The 20,723-nt window shown below is 51.8% G+C and overlaps 1 protein-coding gene and 1 pseudogene across 2 annotated transcripts in view; both read right to left on the bottom strand.

Annotated features, from left to right (window-relative positions):
• The window catches only part of CD82 (CD82 molecule), a 51,357-nt gene extending 39,977 nt beyond the window's left edge, over positions 1-11,380 (bottom strand). Inside the window, exon 1 of one of the 2 annotated variants that reach the window (XM_037166095.2) lies at positions 11,267-11,380. The gene's annotated coding sequence lies outside the window, so the exon portion shown is untranslated. The remainder of the gene's footprint in view (positions 1-11,266) is intronic. The other variant, XM_037166094.2, reaches the window with a different exon arrangement.
• Positions 11,381-17,494: 6,114 nt separating this feature from the next.
• On the bottom strand, positions 17,495-19,059 carry LOC119064459 (isocitrate dehydrogenase [NADP], mitochondrial-like; annotated as a pseudogene).
• Between the last annotated feature and the right edge of the window lie 1,664 nt (positions 19,060-20,723).

The raw sequence follows: 20,723 nt of genomic DNA, 5'->3' as shown, positions 1-20,723 counted from the left end.
AAGACCCACTCCCACAACCCGACTAAAAGCCTTGGGATCCATAATCTCAGGCTGAGGATGGGAAGGAACCCAGAATTCTTCCTCCTTACTTAGGAGGCAGGGTGGGGTGAGGGACCAAGCTCAGGATGGGGAGCAAAGACAACATGCATCTAAGTTCTGGCTCTAGTACCTCCTTAGCTGTAGGATCTGGGCATCTCACTCATAGCCTCTGTCATCAACTGTAAAATGGGCTTAACGATCATTCCCTCCCTGCCTATTTCACAAGGTGCTGGGAGGCTTGCAGGACTAAGTGTGTGAGAAAGTACCCACTGCTAAAAGCTGTATAGCACAAGGTATCATTAGGAGAAATAAGGACTTGGATGCCTCAAGCACTGGAGTGATTTGCCCAAGGTTACACAGCCAGGTGGCAGCAGAGCTTGATTTTAACTGGGTCTCCTGATGGCCAGGCTGGGGCCCTCCTACGGCAAGACTCCAAAACCCCAGAGAAGCCCTGCCTGTGGGGCTGACCCTCTGTGCATGGGTGGTAGGTGGAGCACAGGCCACCACCTATGCTCCCAGCACATCCCAGCTCCTTCAGGTTGAGACTCACTACTGCTCCAGACCAGAGGACCCAGCCTTGGACTCTGGGATGGAAAGCCTAGTCCTGCCCCTTTTAGCTGTGACCTTGGGCAAGTCGTTTCAGCTCCAGGACCTCCAGTTTCCTCACCAGTAAATGGGGGTTCCAAGTAACCTCTGCTTGGGGATCTGGTGGGAGGTTGGACCCAACATCATGGCTGCAAAGTGCCCAGGACAGGGTCCAGCACACCTCAGGTGCTCCCCAGATGAGGGTCCTCTCCTCCCCCTCGGCTGGGCCGGCCAGGCAGCTCCTAGTCTCATCAGGAGAAAGTTTCCTTTTTCCCGGAAAACCTGCCCAGAACAATAACTGAGAACAGAAACCGGCTGGAGGACGCTAGATCTGGGAGGAAGATCATATTACTGAACAACTAGTCGGGGCAGGGGAGGTAAAAAGTAGAGCAAGACTCTGGCTCAGAGACAGTGTGGGGGTTCCTGCCCTCCCAGCCCCCTCACTTGGGGTCCCCTGGGGCAGCACAGTATTCAAGTAAGGTACCTCTGCTCCCCCACTGGACCTGCATGGGGGAAGCCCAGAGTGAGTGAGGGGAGGGCAGAGAGAGGAGACAAGGCCAGGGTTCCAGGATCAGTGTTCCTGCTGGCTTGTGGGGCACACCCTTGGACATATCGGGTCACCTGCCAGAGCCTCGGTTTTCCTTTTGTAAAATCAGGATGGCAATAATCATCTTAGCCTCCGCACATAAACATATCCATAGCACACACATGAGGCTTTACCAAGCAGGGCAAGGGCCCAATTGTCAGCAGCACCAGGAGCTGAAATTCACCACTCGGCCTCCGCCCCGCCCTGTCCCACAACTCTACTGCTCTCAGAGTGTGGTCCCCAGACCAGCCGCAGCAGCATCTCCTGCTAGCGATGCATGTTCTTGGGCTGTGCCTGGCCAGACCAGTACAATCAGAAACTCTGGGGCTTGTAGCTTCAACAAAGCCTCTAGGAGACTGACATATGTCAAAGTTTGAAAAGCACTGCACTACCCCATCACCCACCTTCTACTCCACAGAAACTTTCTCCCACGGACTCATCTCCCCATTGCCTGCCTCCCAGAAGGCAGCTGGGGAAGAAGGAGTCACCATGGAGAGAGGTCATTAAACAGTAAAGAGATCCCATAATTAGTTAATGACACCACTGGCTCCTGGAGAGGAGGGTCAAAAGTCAGACTACAGTTGAAAAAGAGAAAGTGCTCCTGTACCTGTCTTCCTCTCTCTGTTTCTTTCACACACACACACACACACACACAGGCACACAAACACACCCCCAGAGCCTACCCCCTTACTTCTGTGGGTCTGCTAACTAGCACTGAGGGGCACTATCTGTCCCTCTCCCCAGGGGGGCTGGAACTAAATGTGGGGGTACATTCTGGTGGGTGTCAGGGAAAGGGCTTGTCTGAGAACCTGGCCCTCAGACTTTGAGTTTAAAAACCACCTGACTGGAAAGCTGGTTCTAGGAATTCATTCCATGGAGAACTGAGCACAAAGTATATGTCTGGATAAGGTGATCACTGTAGTAATGTGGATACTAATAAAAAATTCAAACCAGCCTAAATGTGCAACGGCAGGGAGACACTTAACTGGGTCACAGTAGATCCATGTGGCACAACGCTATGGACAGAGAAACATGCTGTAAGAATCCCAAATAACGTGGAAAAATCCTCCCTTACAACATTAACTGAAACGCAGCAGCACAGGAAATGGTTCTGATCTCAATCGTGTGTGTGTGTGTGTGTGTGTGTTCACACTACTTATCTCTGAATGGTTATTTCCTTTTTTCATCTGTTCTTTACCCAGCAATTCTTTCCACAAAAACTACTTCTTCAATAATTAGAAAGTTATTCTTTAAGTGCTCATTTGGCTTAGGTGGAGATGCAGTTCTTTAAAAAAAGTTGACAGAAACATCTGTTTCCTACATTAAAGCCACCAGCCTGAGGCGGTCCTGGCCACAAGAGACTTGGTCCTCTCAGACAGCATCCACATTCCACACAGTCCCAGCAAACATGATCAGAATGAGCGGACGTGGAGTGAGGTTGGGTTTGCTCAAATTCTATACCATGTTTTTTAAGAGTCAGATCTGTCCAGAGAGGAAAGATAGTGAGCTTTCCAAGCCTTGAGGTATGTAAGCAAATGCTGGATATTTTCCATGGGATCAGACTGGGTAGGTAGCTTGACTCAATGCACTACAGAGCCACTCACAAAACCACGAGCCCGTGAATCTGGTCACAAGCACCCACCTTGGCTCTCAGTTCTGAGCTGAGAACACTCAGGTAGACATTGGGCTTGCACAACCTGCCCAAGGACCAAGCCCACAGAAGCTTAAGGCCCTCCTGACCCCCAGAGCTCCCAACAACCCAGGAAATCTTCTTCACCCCAGACCAGGGACCTCACCCTTTGTCATTTCCCCCACAGAGTGGCAGGAGCAACCACTTCTCAGCAGCCTTTTCGGCCTCTGACTTGTATGGAGGACACATCCAAAGCTAGGCCCACCACTAAGCATTTTACCTAACTAATGATCCCATTTAATCCTCCTGCAAGCCCAAGAGAAAGCTACCATTATCACTCCATTTCACTGGTAAGAAAACCAAGGCTTTGAGAGGTTGCAAAACTTGTCCAAGGGCGAGCAAAGAGTTGGGAGGAAGAGCTGGCCCATACCTAGGTCTGGCCAACATCAAGTCCCAAGAAGCTGAAAGAAGACCGAGCTATGAGTACAATCCTGGTTCTCCCCTATGTGCCGCTTGCTCCATGACCCCCTCACACCTGGGGCAGGGGATGGGGGCAGATTTCTGGTATGAACAAAGTTTGAGAAGCATGACTCTTCCTTTCTATACAGTCTTGTGACCAGAACAAAATGAAATACCTCTGCTGGATCCTGCCAGAACGGAGAGAAAGGGAACTGGGAGGCTTTGGGGGGAAAACGTAGATGACACATCCTTCCTGCCCCAGTTACATCTCTGCTGCAAAGTCAGTGAGGCCACAGGTCAGGAGGTCAGTGCCTACATGACCAACAGTAACCCAAGGCCTTACCACTCACTTGCCACAGAACCTCATACAAATCAAGACTTCTCACTCAACGAGTTTCTATTTCCGCTATATAGGAGGATGTCTCATCTGATCCCATTGCACAACGTTCTAATATTCCATTTCCTAAGACAGTGAGTGGGAGAGTGACTTTCCAACCGTAGTAGAATGACTCATTGTTATGATTATCAGCAAGGACAAATTAACACTCATTGAGTGTCTATAGCAAACCCATTTTTCAAAGTGCCTTATGTTTATGAGGGGGAACACATATTCCCCTCTCCACTTGTTTCCTTGATGAGGGACCTCTACTGGGAGAACACCTGTGGCCTCGCTCCGCCCCCTTCACACCGGGACCAATAGTGGCTTATCTGATTGGCTCCTCTGGGAGACATGCACTGGGCATGCTCCGCAGGGGCCCAACTCTGGAAGAGCCAAGCTGCCAGCAGGAGCTTTTAGTCTGGGCTCCTCTCTGCTACTACCACCTGCTCCTACAGCGAGGCTGGCACCTGCCCAGCGTCACCTGTGACCAGACGGGTAACTCTGCCAGTGCCAGGGAAGACGGTTAGCAAGCCCTCAAGACCCCGGATCTAAAGCCACGTTTTCCGGCTGGCCTTCTCAGTGATGACGCTAATGTTTGGCACTCCATCTTTGTCAACTGTTTTCTTTTCACTTGCTTCCAAATTCAGAAGGAAAAAGGGAGGTTTGCTCTAAAACCTCAACATATTTTAAGTTCCTTTAACCCTCACAGCACCCCCTAAATTATTATTATTTACCCTAACTTTGACATGAGCGAAATTAACCCTGTTGATATCTACTGTTGAAAAGATCATTGAAAAGTTTTCTAAACGCCAGGCAGTACTCAGGGTGTGTCCACCACCGGGGAAGCCGATGACACTCCCATCTCTATCAGGCTCTTGTCTCCCAGGATCTGAGGTTGGTGGCCAAAGCCACTCCTTCCACGGACATTCCCTCCGTCTTGAGCCTTGACAAATGGATATTCATTTCAAACCAACACCCCACCCCCTTTTGAAAAAAATATGCTTTATTAACAGCAACAAAAAGCTCAGTATGATCCCAAGTTCATATAATACATTTTTGTTTAAATATGTACAGTAAGTTTTTTGATAGCTTTATTGTATGGGTGTTCTTTCTTAAGCATGAGAATAATTCGGGTTACTAGATAAGAATCAGAAAATAGGGGAAAGTAAAAAAAAAACAAAGGTTCGCAATCTGATCTATATAAGCTCACTGTTATATGTAGATTTAAATGGACGCATCTACTTTCTCACTTTGTTGAGGACAGTCTGGTGAGGGCAGCTCTGCCATTCCCTGTCTGCAGTGTCTCCGCGGCAGCCAGGGCCCGCCCACCTGCAGTGGCTGTCTCCCTGCAGGAGAATGGGACCAGCACCCAGAAGTCCTTCTGATGAATATGGCCCTGCAGATGCCCACTATACAGCGCATGTGCCTCGCTCACAAACACCAAGTGCAGCAAATGCAGGATCATAGTTACAATTCTGCAGCCCAAGAAGGGCTGTAACTTGTCAGAGGTTACCTGGCAAGTAAAGAATGAGCTGGCATCAAAATCCAGGTCTCTGGATCCCCAGGCTTGAGCTAGTCACCAAGTTCTGCTCCCAAAGACTTACATCTTGCTTCCTATTAATAATCGCAACAGTATCAAAACCAACTCGCACATGTACTCTATGCCGGGCACACTGCATAAATGCTTCATATATATTAATTCACATCATTCTCAAACAACTCTGTGTGGCAAGTGCTATTATCATCTCCATTTTAGATGCTGAAATGGATGCACAGAGAGCTAAAACACTTGCAGAAGTTTACACCAAGGAGGTAAATGGCAGAGGTGGGAATTTTTTAGAGGCAGTTTGGTTCCAGAGTCCATGACACTGCCTGTGGTTTCTTTCCCACTCCTCTGGGCCAAGCTCAGCAGATGCCCGGGCAGGCTTCTGGAGCACTTGCTGCCTGAAGAGCAAGAAAACTGGCCTAGAGGGCCGCCTCCCTGAAAAAGGTCACTCCGCAACTTCAAAGCCGAGCCAGGGTCTGAAGCCAGGCTTCCCAAAGCCCAGCCTCCAGCACTTTTGTCTACTTCCCTGCATTGGCTCTGTGAGCCTAGGTCTAGAATTCTCAACAACTTCCATCCCAGATCACCCTTCGACATATCAGGAAAAATCAGGAGTGGAGCCCAAAGAAGGGGCAGAAGCTCCCACTTCAGGGAAAGAAGATGGGTGAGAGTGGAAATACTTCCCACTCGGTGGTCTGGAGGGGTAACAACAGGTGGACTTCTGGAAGAATGGGCCTCCCATTCCCCCAGCTCTGAGTCTGTGCCCACACAGGGCAGTCGCACCTTCCTCAAATAACTGCTGACTTGCAGGTGCCTTTTCTGGCTGAGTCAGAGTTCACTGAGGACCAGAGTGGCCCCTCAGCTGGAGGAAGTTCAGTTGTTCCCCTCTCAGGAAGGGAACAAGGGAAGCTGAAGCTCTGGCTGAAGCAATCCCAGGCCAGCGGACCATTCCCACAGCCCTAGACCCAGGATCCAGGATCCAGGAGGCTGAAGGGCAATGCAGGGACACCCGGACCCTGATTGTAGGCTTTGCCTTTGCCAAGGAGTCACCAAGGATCTGGCACTGAGCTGGGTCCTGCTGAGCTGCCCCAACAAGAATCACTTATTCATTCAACTATTATTTCCTGCTGTGTGCCCAGCCTGGAGCCAGAAGTCAGGATACAGAGACAGAAAGGGCAGTCCCAGCCTGGGGACAGTTCATGGAGATACTCAGTATGCGGCAAACCAGTTGGAAAGAGGAAAGTACTCGGTGTACATAGCACAGAAGAGGGGGGCTGGAGAAAATCTGCCATTGACGTTCAGACCTACTTCCCCTCAGGAAGCTTAGAGTCACACTGGGGAAACCAGCCACCCTAGGAAGAGCTGGGGAGCACCACACAGCCGGAAATGACTAGCGTCTTGGGGTGCGCACACACTCATGTTGGAGAGGCATGGAGAGCCCTCACAGAAGTACCTACTAGGGAATGTCCCTGGAGGCCTGCAAAGCAGCCTGGTTCAACTTTGAAAGACGGGCCAGAGGCAGAAAAGAACAACAGCTCTGACTTACAGAGCACTCACTGCGCACCAGGTATAAACCTGCTAAGCTTCACGTACACATTTTTGTTTTCTCTTACGTCCCCCTGTGAGATATAGTAGTTACCATTATCCTCAGTTTTCAGATTCAGAAACTGAGGCTCGGAAAGGGTCACAGATAGGAAGGAGCAGGGCCAAGATTCCTGCCCCAGGTCCAACTCCACCACCACGCTACACCACGTCCCTGCTTGCAGACGGGCGGCAGGTAGGTGCGAGGGCTTCCGGTGGAGGACAAGCAGGGCTGATGAGGTGGGACCCATTATCACATGTTTGAGAAGAGTCGCCTGCTTTTGTTCTGTATTGAGAGCCTGTGTGGTGTATGTGTGTCTGTGCACACACATGCACGTGCGTGTGTGCTCACAGGACTCTACTTTACAAATGACAGATCTGGTTACAGAACCTCCTGAGAGCCAAGAAGGGGATGGGCCATTGGCAGAGCAGGGGAGGGAGGCCCAGAGAGGAGGAGAAACTTATGGAAGGTCACACAGCCTGTCGACACTCAACACTGCAGTTGGAAGGAACTTCAAGAACCAGGAGACAGGCCTCTTCCCTCCCCTCAGCGGCTTCACCATGTCAGCACGGAGTGAATCAGCTGCGACAGGAAAACCATGGTGTAGGGTGATCCCCAGGGGTGAGTCAGGAACCAGCTAGCCCCCAGACGCCGTCTGGGTCTGTGTATGGCTCCTCCCACAGGCAGCTTCCAGGGTGAAGGGAAGCAGGAAGCAACAGGTAGCACGCCGCTTATGTTTACCTCTGGACTCCCCTCCTGGCTCCTTGGATTCATGCTTAGAGGAGGGGAAGCAGTGTGCAGGGAAGTCCCTGCTGAGATTAAACCAGCCCTGCAGCCTAGTCCCCGCCTTGTCCCACACAGGGGCCCAGACTCTTCCCTCCCTCCTGCTTCTCCCAGGGCCAATTCCTGATGGTTTGATGTTCTTTATTAAATCATAACCACCACCACCCAGCTTCCCATGGGGTGGAGGAAGTGGGTATAACAGTTTGGATCAAGGGGTCAAGGCCAAGCCCAAAGCAGGAGGTGCCAGCTGGCCCCAGAAGCCCCAAATCCAAAGGAATGCTCAAGGCTCGGGTCTGCCCAGCCCTGTGCCAGGAGGGACTGCCTGGTCCTCAGGGGAAATGGGGATTCGGTCTCAGGGTCAAGGGTGGAGGGGAAACGGGGTGGTGGGGCAGGGCAGAAGCTTCCATTCAGTGGCTTAAAACTTGGAGGTCTCAAGAGAGAGGGGACTGTCCCACATGGCAGAAACTTCACAAGAGCTGGGGAACCAAAATCCACCCCCACACATGGGAAATTTGTGCCCCACTGGCTAACCTCTGACTTGGGCCCTCCCTCGGCTGGGGCTAGAAGGGGAGAGACACAAGTATTTCTCTCAGTCCGCCCTGCTGCCAAACCCACTGCTGACTGGCCAAGCTCTGCCACTTGGCCCAGATGTCATGGGCAACCAGGGCCTCCTTGGGTGACTCCCTCTCTATCGTTCTGTAGCACTCATCACCCTCCCTGGCACCCCCCCCCCGCCCACCTAATCTAGCACCTTCCTCAGCCCCTGCAGTGTACCATGATCTAGCTAGGGTAGGAAACAGAAAGAAACGTAGGGCATACACTGGGGCACTCTCTCCTCTACCATGTCACCCTGGGTCCCTCCCACCCCTTTTATGGCACCTTTACTATCCCCCAGCTGCAGATGTCCCCAGAGCCCCACAAGCCCCTTCTTCCCCATCACCACCGCCATCAATTCATTAACCCTTGACCACTGGGTCACCCACTCCAGCATATCTAAAGTGCCACTCTGGCCCTGGCTGGTGTGGGTTAGTGGATTGAGTGCTGGCCTGTGAATCCAAAGGTCGCCAGTTCGATTCCCAGTCAGGGCACACACCTGAGTTCTGGGCCAGGTCCCCAGTTGGGGGCGTGCCAGAGGCAACCCATCGATGTATCTCTTACATATCAATGTTTCTCTCCCTGTCTCCCTTCCTTCCCTTCTCTCTAAAAATAAATACAATCTTTAAAAAAAATAAGGTGCCACTCTGTGTCACTGCCCTGCTCGAAAACCTTCAGTAGCTATTACTTTCTATAAAACAATCCAAATAGCTCACTTTGGCATTCAAGGCCCTCGATGGGTTGATCCAATTACCATTCCCCCTTTGAATCCTTGCCCAGTCCCAACACTTCAGCTGGACTGATCAACCCGGAAGTTTCTTTAAATCTCTGTGAGCACACTGACCCCCTTGCCTTTGCCTGTACAGTTTCATCTGCACCAAACACTGTCTTCCCTGTGGCTGCTGGAACACTCCCAGTCCTTAAGGCCCACCCAAACTCCATCATTCCAAGAAGCTTTCCTGAAGATCTCTCTAATTCTTTCTTCATTCATCTCCTATCAGAGTCAAGGATATCCTTGTCTTTGTTCCTTCTCAGACAGTTAGCAACTAAGGATGAGATCAATGTGTCATCGTTTGTCACCATCACGTGGGGGAGAGAGTGGTGGGGAGGACTTTCCAGTAGATGCTTACTAAGCCCTGTTTGAAATGAACACCTTCCCCCACAGGCACCAGCCACTGACCTCTCCCTCCCCACCACACCGCACTCTAATTGTATGTCACTCAAATGCCGAAGAGGGGAGTCTGTGGCCCCAAGCTGATCCAAGATCATCCAGGACTTGGGAACCCAGGTAGAAAGTCCCACTCAAGTCTCACCAACTCTAAGAAGCTCTGTCACTCCCTACCCTACTGTCTCCAATGGCTCACTTCTTTTATGCACCCCTCCCCCCCCACATTCATTTTCTCTCTCTCCTCTATTCAGTACACCCTTCAATCAGACTTTGTCCCATTGTACTTTCCAGCTGGTTCCAAAGTGTAGGGCTCATTTCCTCAGGAGATGCAGGGAGCCGGCACGCAGTATGCCCAGTCTCCTCCAGTGCCCAACCCTGATCAAACAGGTAACAGGTGCCCCGCTGCTCCTCTTCTCCACCCCAAGCCAAGTGGGCAATAGAGGAGCTGGACTGCAGCCTCCGGAGCAGTATAGATCCATGGAACCTCATCTGGTCCGCAGCCCGCATCTGGGTTATCCTCTCTGGCAGGGGTTTGGTGGGGTGGGGAGCCCTCACTGGCAGCAACTCAAAATGAGGGCAGAGACCAGGTCTGGCTAGGTCACCTCTCAAACAACACCCAATATATAGTGGGTACTCAGGACACATTTTTGTGTTTATTTAATTGGATACCCACCAACCTCAAGCAATATTACGGAACACTCAGCCACTCTTTGGTCCAGATGACAATCTAAACCTCAGTCTTGAAATGGACAAACTGACACTTGTGGCAGGTGACAATTTCTGCCTCTCGTGGGGTCAGGAGGGGATGCGCCCCGTTTCTGACCCTTCAAAAACAGGCTTATTCTCAGGCAGCAAGCCAATCTGCCACCTGCCCATCCACATCAGAGCAGCTGGCATGTGGTGAGGCCTCACTATGTGCTTGGAGCCTTGCTAAGTACTGTACACCCTTTATTCTACTGAGTCCTCACTACTGACAATGGCACTGTCATTATCCTCATTTTACAGATGAGGAAACTGAAGCTTAGCGGGGGAGTGAAATCCAAGTCAGTCTGGTCCCAAAGCCCCAGCAAGCCCTTGACCCCTGGTTTGGGCTGCCCAACAACCATGGCCCTGGCACAGAGCACCCACAACCACGGAGGACAGAAACCTCTAGACCCAAGAACTAAACCTGAGCATACGGCAAGAGCCCCAGGCCCTGGGCTTGACTCTGGGACCAACCTCTGGCCAGGATTCCCCTTCTCTTCCACACTCACCAGATGAGAACTTGTCCCCTGCTTTCTGCCCTGAGTCTCTCAGGCCAACTCACCTGGAAAAGCCCTCGGAGGGGTACAAAAGCCCCGTTCAGTTTCCGACCCAAAGTCATACTGGGATCTCAGAGTTGGGGGGAAAGGGAGACTGAAATCTCCCAGACTTGGGCCCCATGCTTCCTGGGCTTGTGGGTTCAAGCTCCATCCAAGTAACTAGTGTGACCTGTACAGCAGTTCGCTTCACGTTTACAGAGACTTGGCTTCGCTCAGTGCCACTCTGCAGGAAGAGAAACCGCCGTCTGGGCAGCGCAATCTGAATACCTGTGGCTGAACTGAATTGGTTCTCACCTGCAAGCCTTCGCCTTCCGGGTTTTAACAAGAAAGGGCAACGAGACCGTGAAGTTCACCTGGTTCAAACTCCTTTTACTGGAACTCGAGAGGTCCAGGGCCTAGGGCAGGGCTGAACCCGGGGTCACACAGCTGGTACATGGCGGAGCTGGGGAACTGGGGTTCAGAACTCCGGAACTTAAGCTCCTTCTCACCCACCAGCTGCCTTCGTGGCCCGACCTGTCACTTGTTCCGAGAAAGCTGCCCAAGCGCGCTCTGGAAGTGGTGGCGAAAACTAACTTTGCTACTGGTTGTCCGATCGACCTCCCCCGGTCCCTTCTCACCTGCTGGTTCTGGTTTTTGCTCGGCGCTGCAAGACTGGCGTCGCCCTCTCGCGCCCCAGTCAAGCGTCCAACTGCGCAGCGCTGGGCTCAACCACTCGGCCCCTCCCGGCGGTCCTCAGAGAAAGCAACGGCCTCGGCCAAGCCCCGCCCCCGCTGGAGAACACGCCCTGAACACGCCCCCTGGCTTCCAGTCTCAAGTCCGCCAGCCCCGCCCCAGGGTGCTGCTGGAATGTACCCTGGCAACGAGCCCGACCAGGCTCCGCCCACCACGGCCTCCCTACTGTAACCCTGGCAGCCCCGCCTCGCGCCCTGCTGGGGGTGGGGCCACGCCCCTTGCCCCGCCCCGCTATGGCCTCCAATCTATCCCTCCAGCCCCGCCCCTAGGCCCACGGTGAATGAGGTTTGTCCCTGAGCCCTCCTCCTCAGTCCTCTTCTCTGTGTTCCTCCAGCTCCCTGCGATGCCGAGATAAAGCCTAACCCCGGCCTGGCGGGGTTCCGAGATCTAGTCCTGCTGGGTGGGAAGCCTCACTCACAATGCTACCTAACGGTCCCGCCTCTCCTCCACCTTGCCCCCGCCTCCATCACATTCTCCTCTCCGCGGACCCTGGCCGAAGCCCTCCTTGGATGAGGCCACGCCCCAGGCACGCCCCTTCCCCGCCTCAGCGCCTACCTAATCTGGTCTTTCCCTGCCAAACCAAACTGCACGCGGGCCGGCGGGAGGAGGGCCCCATGCTGGCATTCCAGGGAGGGCGTATCCGGGTCCAACCGGTGCACGGCGTGGGAGTGGTTTGCGTCCCAAGTCTGAACCTCTATCAGGAGGAGGCTTGGGCCCAAGCACTTTTTGAAAATCCTAACATTACCCCTGATTAAACTCTTGCCAGAGGCCCGACTCTATGCCAAGCACTGTAAAAACCTACTGGCTCCTGAACTTGCACAACTCTATGCAGATATTGCACCCATTTTACCCAAGAGTAACCTGAGGGTGAGAGAAGAGAAGTCATGTTCTCTGAGTCTCACACTTGGAGGTGTGAGCAGGATCTTGTCCCAAGCCCTGAATCACAGGCTTGATGCTGCCCCAGCTTGCCTGGGCTGGCTGGCCCCTGGAGAAGTGGCCTGGGCCAGCTAGCATTGGAGCAGTGCCCAGTAGGCTCTCTGAGGTGAAGGAAGAGGTGTGGGTTGATGAGGAGGGTGGCAGGAGGGATTGCTGGCCTGAGTCCTCAGAAGCTGGCTTTCTCCCTAGAGAAGGAACCAACCACCCAGAATTAAGAAGGGGTGCAAAAGATTTTCAGATGGCAGTGGGTCCCCCACCTGCATTCCAGCCCTCTGCATTCCCAGACTCAGAGACCAGCTTCAGGCAGGTTACTGACCAGGGCCATTTACCTGTGCAGTTGACAAAGCTCTTTCATTCCCATTATCTCACTGGCATCTCCCAAGGACGTCATTCCACGTGGGTGGAGTAGGTTGGGAACTGGATCCCAGGCCAGCATGGTCCTTCTCAAAGCATGGTCTTTGGACCTGCAGCAGCAGTGGCGCCTGGGGACTTGTTAGGAATGTGTGTTTTGGGACTGCATTCTAGACCTACCGAATGAGAAACTCGGGGGAAGGAGCCTAGCAATTTGTTTTAGCAAGGCCTCCGGGAGATTCTGAATCCCATCAAGTCTGAGAAGAAGTTTGGGTGGTCCGACAATCACACAGACCAGGTAGCCTCCTGGGAGCATTGTGGCCCAAGGCAGGCAGGGCGAGGATTGTCCAAACCTGTAAAGAATTTTTCTGAGTTTATTCAAGCCCAAACTGACTACTATTACTGGGGAGCAAGATCTTGAATGCTTTGGAGGACAGTCTTGCCGTTTCTTTTCTGCATTTGAAATTATGAGGGAAGTAAGGAAGGGTACATGAAGATGGCGAGAAAGCGAGGTGGGGATTGGATTACAGGATGGTTAAGATCGTGAGGGTGATTATGATTATTCCAAGATGTGTTAACCTAGATACACAAGAACAATGCACAGGGCTTGCTTCTGACAGATGTGAACTTTCACTCAAAAAATCGTGGGCCCGGGGGTGACTACTCACCGTAAACTGCCCAGTTAGGGATTTATGATCAACCACCCTGTGAGGTTACTTTCTGTAGAGCCCCTCTTTCATCCACAGTACTTCACTTTTCTTTGATAAGCCCTTAGAAAGGTAATAATAACACTAATCTTGAGTGTCGAGGATCAAATCTGGTACTGTGAATGAACCATTCGCCCATTCTCGGACACTTTGTATGTTCGAGAAGTGTTCTTTTTCCAGTAAAGAGTTTTCTTTAGAGAATCTGCACACAAATTGTTCTTCCCATGGAGGGAAGCCATCTATCTTGCAAGAGACCAAGAGCTTAACTAGCTCCCAGCTGATGTCGATGCTGCTGGTTCAGGGACTGTACTTTGAGAACTACTGTGCTATTCGGTCCTGGGCTGGGTTCCTGGCCAACCCATGCAAAATGGCTCTAAAATGCCCTCTTCTTTGACTGTGCTTCATGTCCCCTCCCCTCAGGCTGGGGGTGTTTGTGCTGGTACCTGGAACTTGGCAAAACAGCTGGATTCCATTGTCCCCCCTCCCCCAGACAGACATCTCATTACACTAGTCCCATCTGCTACCCCTTCCTGTCTCTGTCACTCCAGATTAGAGATGGGGGCAGCTGTGGCAACATGGAGGGCAGTCTGCAGGCAGCTTCTGGAATCTCTGCCGTATTCTACCCCCACCCACCACCCCCGCTGTTACTATCCCCCTGGGACTACCCTGACATGTTAATAGTGCAAACGAAGGCCCACGTCCCTTATATATAAACCTTTAACAGACTGGAAAATAACACATGTTTATTCTCCTGCCTTGAGAAATATTCTCTATGGTGACCAAGAAGGCCATGTTCAAATTTAAAGTTCTTGTACTCTTAGGGATTCTGGCAGGAACATGACAGTATGGGGTGGGCCAGCCCTGACCCCAGCCCTCAGCCAGCCCACCTTGATTCTCTTCCTGGTTCCACATCTGTCTTGTGCTACAAGTGGCCAAGGACCTAGGCATATAAACACCCTAGCCCATGTGACCAAACTGTACACATATCTTGCCTATAGTTACCGATCGGTTACCCCTTGAGGGGTACGCACAAGGCCACATTTACCTGGGGAAAGTGCTTGGGTAAGCCATAAAACTGGCCTTGGGTCCTTTAGGCAGAGATTTCCAGGATTTTAGGCACTAAAGCAAGGTGACATGGGTGACCTCTCTTTCCCAGGTCCATGGGTGGCACCGTGACTTCCCTTCGTCTCCCAGCACCGAGCACAATGCTTGCACACCCTGGAAGCTGAAGGGACAGTCATTGAGATGTGCGTCTGAGTGCTTTACTGACAGGTCAGATCGGGTTGGTTCTCCCAGCATTTCCTATCTTTCCAGCAAGAGTCAGGCTTTGTCGTGGCTCACCTGGGCACTTTGTCGTGGCTCACCTGGGCACTTTGCCAGGGGAAGAGCAAAGGGGCCCGTTGATGCCTGCACCTGGGTAAGGCCCCAGGACTTACACAACCCTGCAGGGAGGAGGGAGCGTGATGCAGCTGTTTCCTATTGCTCTGTAACAAACCACCCAATCATTTAGCCCATAAATCTGCAATCTCGGGTGCGTTCAGTGGGGAAGGCTTATCTCTGCTCTGCACAGTGTCAGCTGATCCAGAGGATCCATTTCCAAGATGGCGCTCTCAAATGGCTAGCAAGTTGGGGCTCAGCCAGAGCTGGGGACCAAGGCCTCAGTTCCTCTCCATAAGGTGTCTCTGCATGTTGCATGGGCTTCCTTTGTTGCAAGACAGAGAACAGGACAGAAGCACGTGGCATTTTCTGACCTAGACTTGAATCATGTAGTATCTCTTCTTTTGTATTCTATTAGTGGAGGCAATCACAAAGGCCCCCCAGTTCGAGGGGAGGGAACACAGTTTCTCTCTCTTGATGAGGGGGTAGCAAAGTGCAAGGAGAGCTTGCAGGACAGAGATATTGTTGCACATATTCTTGTGGGCCAGGGCCTCAGTCTGAAAAATACCCACTATCCCAAGCAGGTTGTCAGAATGACTGGAGTAGAAATTCCTCTGTGGGAACTGGGAGCCTCAATTAAGCTGATCTAGACCCAGTGATTCAGCTTCTGGGGACTTATCCAAAGAAACCCAAAACAGTAATTCAAAAGAATATATGCATCCCTACGTCCACTGCAGCACGCAGTAGCCGTGATATGAAAGCAACCCAAGTGCCCATCAGTAGATGAGTGGATAAAAAAGCTGCGGCACAGCCCTGGCTGGTGTAGCTCAGTGGATTGAGCGTGGGCCTTCGAACCAAAAGATCGCGGCTCAATTCCCAGTCGGGGCACATGCCTGGGTTGCAGGCCAGTTCCCAGCAGGGGACGCATGAGAGGCAACCACACATTGATGTTTCTCTCCTTCTCTCCTTCCCTTCTCCTCTAAAGATAAATAAATAAAATCTTTAAAAAAATAAAGATATGACTTTAAAAAAGCTGCATAGGAATTGCACATAGGAATTGACCTGATTTAAAGAAAGAAGCAGACAATATTTCTCCCGTAATGATTCATGTGCAAGTGAATAAGCTCCCCCGTGGACGAGTAGTACTTCAGTACTTGGGATCTTCCTCCTTCAGAGTCCTCAGAATAGAGTGAGCACCTCCCTCCCCTGCACTGTTTCCTGAAAGTTCCAAATTTAAATAGCACTCTTTTGGTCCTTATAACAACGACCTAATGGGGTACATATGATTATGACACCCATTTTCCAGATGTGGAAATAAGGGCACTGAGTAGATAGGCAGCTTGCCCCAGGTCGTACAACTAGTAAGTGATGGAGGAAAGAGAAGTGAAAGTGGGCAGTAACTCCGGTTTTCTGTTGCGGAAACTGAGCCCCGGGGGAAAGGACCCAGCTGGGCACGACACAGGCATCCAGATTCTGAGCACCCGACCGTGAGCCACGTGGTCTATCCCTCAAGGCTTACATTGGTCGAAGAACCGCTCCCACCCCGTCCCGAAGGGCCTGGAAGGGACCCTGCTCCTGCTGGAGTAGCAGAAAGAGCGCTAGTCCCTTTTGCAAAAATCTGCCCCACACTCTGCCCTTTTGCTGAGTCTCTGGCTAGGTAGTGGTTAATAGCAGTTCCTCAAGCAGGGCTATTTTGAAGCGAGCCAATTTCTGCATTTGAATGGGCTCAGCGGAACCACACTTTTACTTTCCTCTCCAAAGGACCGCATGAGGATCTGAACTCTAAACCCATTATAACTGGGTGGTAGCTGGGACCTGACCCAAGTTTCCGCTGCAGACTGAGCCACTGGTTTCTTCTGTCTCAGGCATGTAACAAAGATCTTTTAGACCCCTGATTTGTTCCCCACCCCCCACCCCACCAACCCCGCTCCCCACCACATCTGAAGGTCCAGGAGTTGATCCCACCCACCCTGGCCTCAGGGGGCTTTTGGCACAGTGGGGAAGCTGACCCATACCCCCTGCAGAGGTGCCCGCATTGTTACAATAACAATAGCAATGACAACAACAATAACAGAAGTTATCATTTTTAAAGTAAGCTGTTTGTATCCAACCAGATGTTTTTAAATGTCTTTGAGGTTTTTTTTTCTTTCTTTCTTTCTTTCTTTCTTTCTTTCTTTCTTTCTTTCTTTCTTTCTTTCTTTCTTTCTTTCTTTCTTTCTTTCTTTCTTTCTTTCTTTCTTTCTTTCTCTTTCTTTCTCTCTTTCTCCCTACTCTTTCTTTCTTTCCTCCTTTCTTTCTTTCTTAAGAGAGTTTAGTAGCTAAATACGGCAGCACGTGTCCCAAGGCCAATGTAAATTACAGTATGCCAAACATATGGACCGGCTGAGGTAAAACGCATTGTTCCTGCCTCCTGTCACCATGAGAGGAAACGCAGATACCTTTAAAAACATTTTGCTTATAAAAAATGTCCCTTGGAAAGGCCCCCTGAGAGGGCTGGTAGGCTCCCCTCTCTAGCACGAGTCTGGGGACCAGCGCCCACAGCAGGGGCTTAGCCCGGGGGGGGGGGCCCGGAAGTGTTCGTTCAGCTTCCTGTTGCTGAGGCCATGGATGCATCCTGTCGACGTAACAAACCTCCAAACCTGTAAGAATTTTTATCAGTTTATTTGAGCCAAACTGACGACAACTGCCAGGAAACAAAACCTCAAAGGACTGAGGAAATGCTCCAGGAAGTGGCGGTGTGCACCTTATTTTATAGGCTAGACTCCAAAGAGAAGACGGAAGTGGGTCACATGAAATCCACTGATGATAGATTAGGGAAGCGGGAGACGGCGAAGTGGGGGGACCTCTGCGACTGGGGAAAAAGTGAAATGATAGACACGCGCTTCTTTAGCACAGGTGGGTACAGGATAGTTAACACTCAACAATTAAAGTGACTCAATAACAATGAGGGGATTTGTGACCTCCTTCTGGCCTGGCGCCTGTGATTTGAGGGACCCCAGGGAAAAAGAAATCTGACATTCCAAAGGAATGTTGAATCCATGCAAAAAGACAGTGGACCAGCTCAATTAGGGTAAAGACTGACTTAATGTCAGGGGATGTTCCAGCCTAGGACATGACTGCTTGCCTAAACTGCTTTTAGTCAGTTTTAATTTCAGGTCATCCTTTGTGGTTGCCTCAGGCCTCTGAGTTGATAAAGCTGCCACGCAGGCCTCCCCGGAGCTTGTCAGGTTTAGTATGTGGCCTCCTTTAGTCCACAGGCCCCCTGAAGGCTCTGGTCATTGCTCTGCTCCCCACTGTCTGAACACACCCCTTCTCCAGGGGCTGGGAAAACCTGATGGGCCCTGACTGGGTCCAGACTGAGATGCTAGTGGTGGGGTTGGTGCTGCTAGGCTGGCCCTTCCGCTGCTCCCAATGGTGGCGGGTGACTGTCCCATGAGTAGCCTCAATTTCAATGGTCTTTCCATCCGAGCAAACCAGCACAGATGTCAACAGGCCAAGGGAGCCGAAGCCCTGGCCCAGGATGTCCGACCGCACCCCTCCATTATAGGCCTTGCAGGCCCACACACAGCCACTCAGGTCCTTGAGGACCTGAGCCGCCATGTCATCAACGAGCAGGTGCTCATTCCATATCTTGCTCTCACTGCACTCGGTCTTACAGTGCTTGTCAAAGACGTCCTGCATGATGTCCACGAAGCACCTGTTGCAGGCTCAGGATGGTATTCTCATTGCTCACGTACAGCAGCTGCTTCTCCTGGGTGGTTACTGGAACCCCAGATAGACTCATCCGTGTTGGATGTGCCCGTGCCCACGCCGTTGGCAGGGAAGCCGTGCGTCTCCCGCTTCTTAGCACTGCGGCCCACCCTTGGGGTGAACGCCATCAGGAGGGTGCCAGCCCGATCTGCCACACAGACTGTGGCCTTGCACCAGTTGCCGTGGGCGTGCCTACCAACGGTGACGGGCTTGGTCCAGCCAGGGACAAGATGGAGGGTATTTCTGCAGAAAATGGGCTCCCAGAAGACAGTCCCTCTGAGTGTGTTCCGGATGGTTTCGCTGGGACTCTTCCACATCTTCTTCAGCTCAAACTCTTCCACACGGACCTCACCAGAGGTGATGGAAGCATATTTGACGACTGCACTGTACTTCTGGTGGCCACTGCAGAGTCAACAGCAACCTGGTCTTGCTTGGGTTTGGGAGCCCCAGGTGGAAATACGTGAGCTGGACAGGTGTGCAGGGCAGGATGAGTTTCTCCCTGATGAACTAACAGATAATATGTGTCATCTGATTGTGTCCATCTCCACCACTGGCTTGGCCGCCTTGACCTCTTGTCGGTGTAGTGGCATCGTGGCTGGTCCTGCAGGTCGGGGCCTGTCAGGGCTGCTGGCATCCAGCGCTGCTGGCACCAGGAGCCTGCAGCTCCGTGGCGTGAACGTAGGCCCCACCGGTGGCCCTCCATCCTGGGCAGAGCAAACCAGCAGGCGACATCCCAGCATGGCAGCTGATCCGGCTGCCTGGCAGCAGGCTCAAAAAATGTCTTTGAGTATTTTAAACTGATGGATCACTAGCGTTTGTGTAGCAGTTTACATATTATGAAGCTTTTAAAGAAAAAAACTGTGGCACTTGGGTCACTATTTGAAACTATTGGATGATGCCTCCCTGTCCAGAATTTCCAGTTACACGTGCTGTTTTCCCTTTTAGGGTATCCGCTCAACCCTGGCAGGGCTGGGCGCCCCACACAGTCAAGAGCCCAACGCCCCAGTGTGGGTTAGCTTATTTACTTACAGTTAAGATGAATGCACAAATTGGCCAGTCATTTCCCATATTCCAAACCAGCATATACAAACACAACATTTAAAAAGTCAAAAGTTTAGAAATGACTTAAAATATTCAATATGTTAAAAAAAATAAAAGAAATTTTAGTCTACGGCCAAACCAGCCTGAACGGGCCCGATCTCGTCTGCTCTCAGAAGTGAAGCAGGGTTGGGCCTGGTTACCACTTGAATGGGAGAAATTCTGTTACTTTCTCCTTGAACTTTAACAGAGCACCCTGGAGACCACCTGCCATGGCCTCCATCCCACAGGGCACCATCGTTACAGCAGAAAACAGAAAACTCTTCTTGGGACACCCCATTTCCAGTGTCCCTAGATGCCCCAAAGTCCCTGGGACGGATGGGGAGATGCCGCAGGAAGGGGGGCAGACCAGGGGGCTCTCACACAGCCGCTGGCTGGAGGTGCACAGGACCAAGCTGAAACCCTTCCCTAATTAGGCCAAGGTCAAAGGGGACGCTCCTGTGGCCCAAGAAGCCCATGTGGTAGGCCTTCTGCCCTTTGTTACAGGCGAGAACAGCAAGACTCAGAGAGTTGAGTTGAAGAAGTTTTGAATTTGTCACCAGCCTTTCAATATTGAGAAATTTCACATTGACATTTAGATTTCCAGCTTCCATTGAAAAGTAGAAAAATCCAAATGGTCTGATGTGTGTTTCCACGGGGCAGCAGCTGGCTGGACCGGCATGTGGGTGCCCCTTCAGCCATGCTATACAACCACCAGCTGGTCACTTCCCCACCATTCCCTGTGGCCCACCAACCTGCCTTTCTCATTTGTGTGACCTGCCTGTCCTCGTGGGTGGCTGACTTTGTGGTCCCAGTCTTGGCGGACGGATACTGGCTGAATCAGCGAGCTCTCTCAGCCGCAGCAGCTGCTCCACACAGACCTTTGCAGGAAGACAGCGAGGGGCACCGCGTTCTTTTGCTCCCTACTCTCTCCCACCTGCCCCATGAAAGCTGCGGTGTTAGCACGGCTCTCCTGTGAGAGCTGGTTTAGCTCCAACCCCTTCTTGGCTAACTTCCTGGCCACCTGACCATAGGCACGCCCCTTGGCCTCCCTGGGTAGGTCTGCTTCTCCACCCGTAAGCTGCAGACGATGCGCACACCACATTTGCTATTTTAGGGCCCTAGGACAGACTAGTTAGTTGTC

This window comes from Artibeus jamaicensis, unplaced genomic scaffold (genome assembly GCF_021234435.1).
Source record: "Artibeus jamaicensis isolate MK-2021 breed Jamaican fruit bat unplaced genomic scaffold, CSHL_Jam_final contig_797, whole genome shotgun sequence".
Classification (NCBI taxonomy): domain Eukaryota; kingdom Metazoa; phylum Chordata; class Mammalia; order Chiroptera; family Phyllostomidae; genus Artibeus; species Artibeus jamaicensis.
Note: the sequence above shows the minus strand (reverse complement) of the source record. Positions and strands in the feature narration are given on the sequence as shown.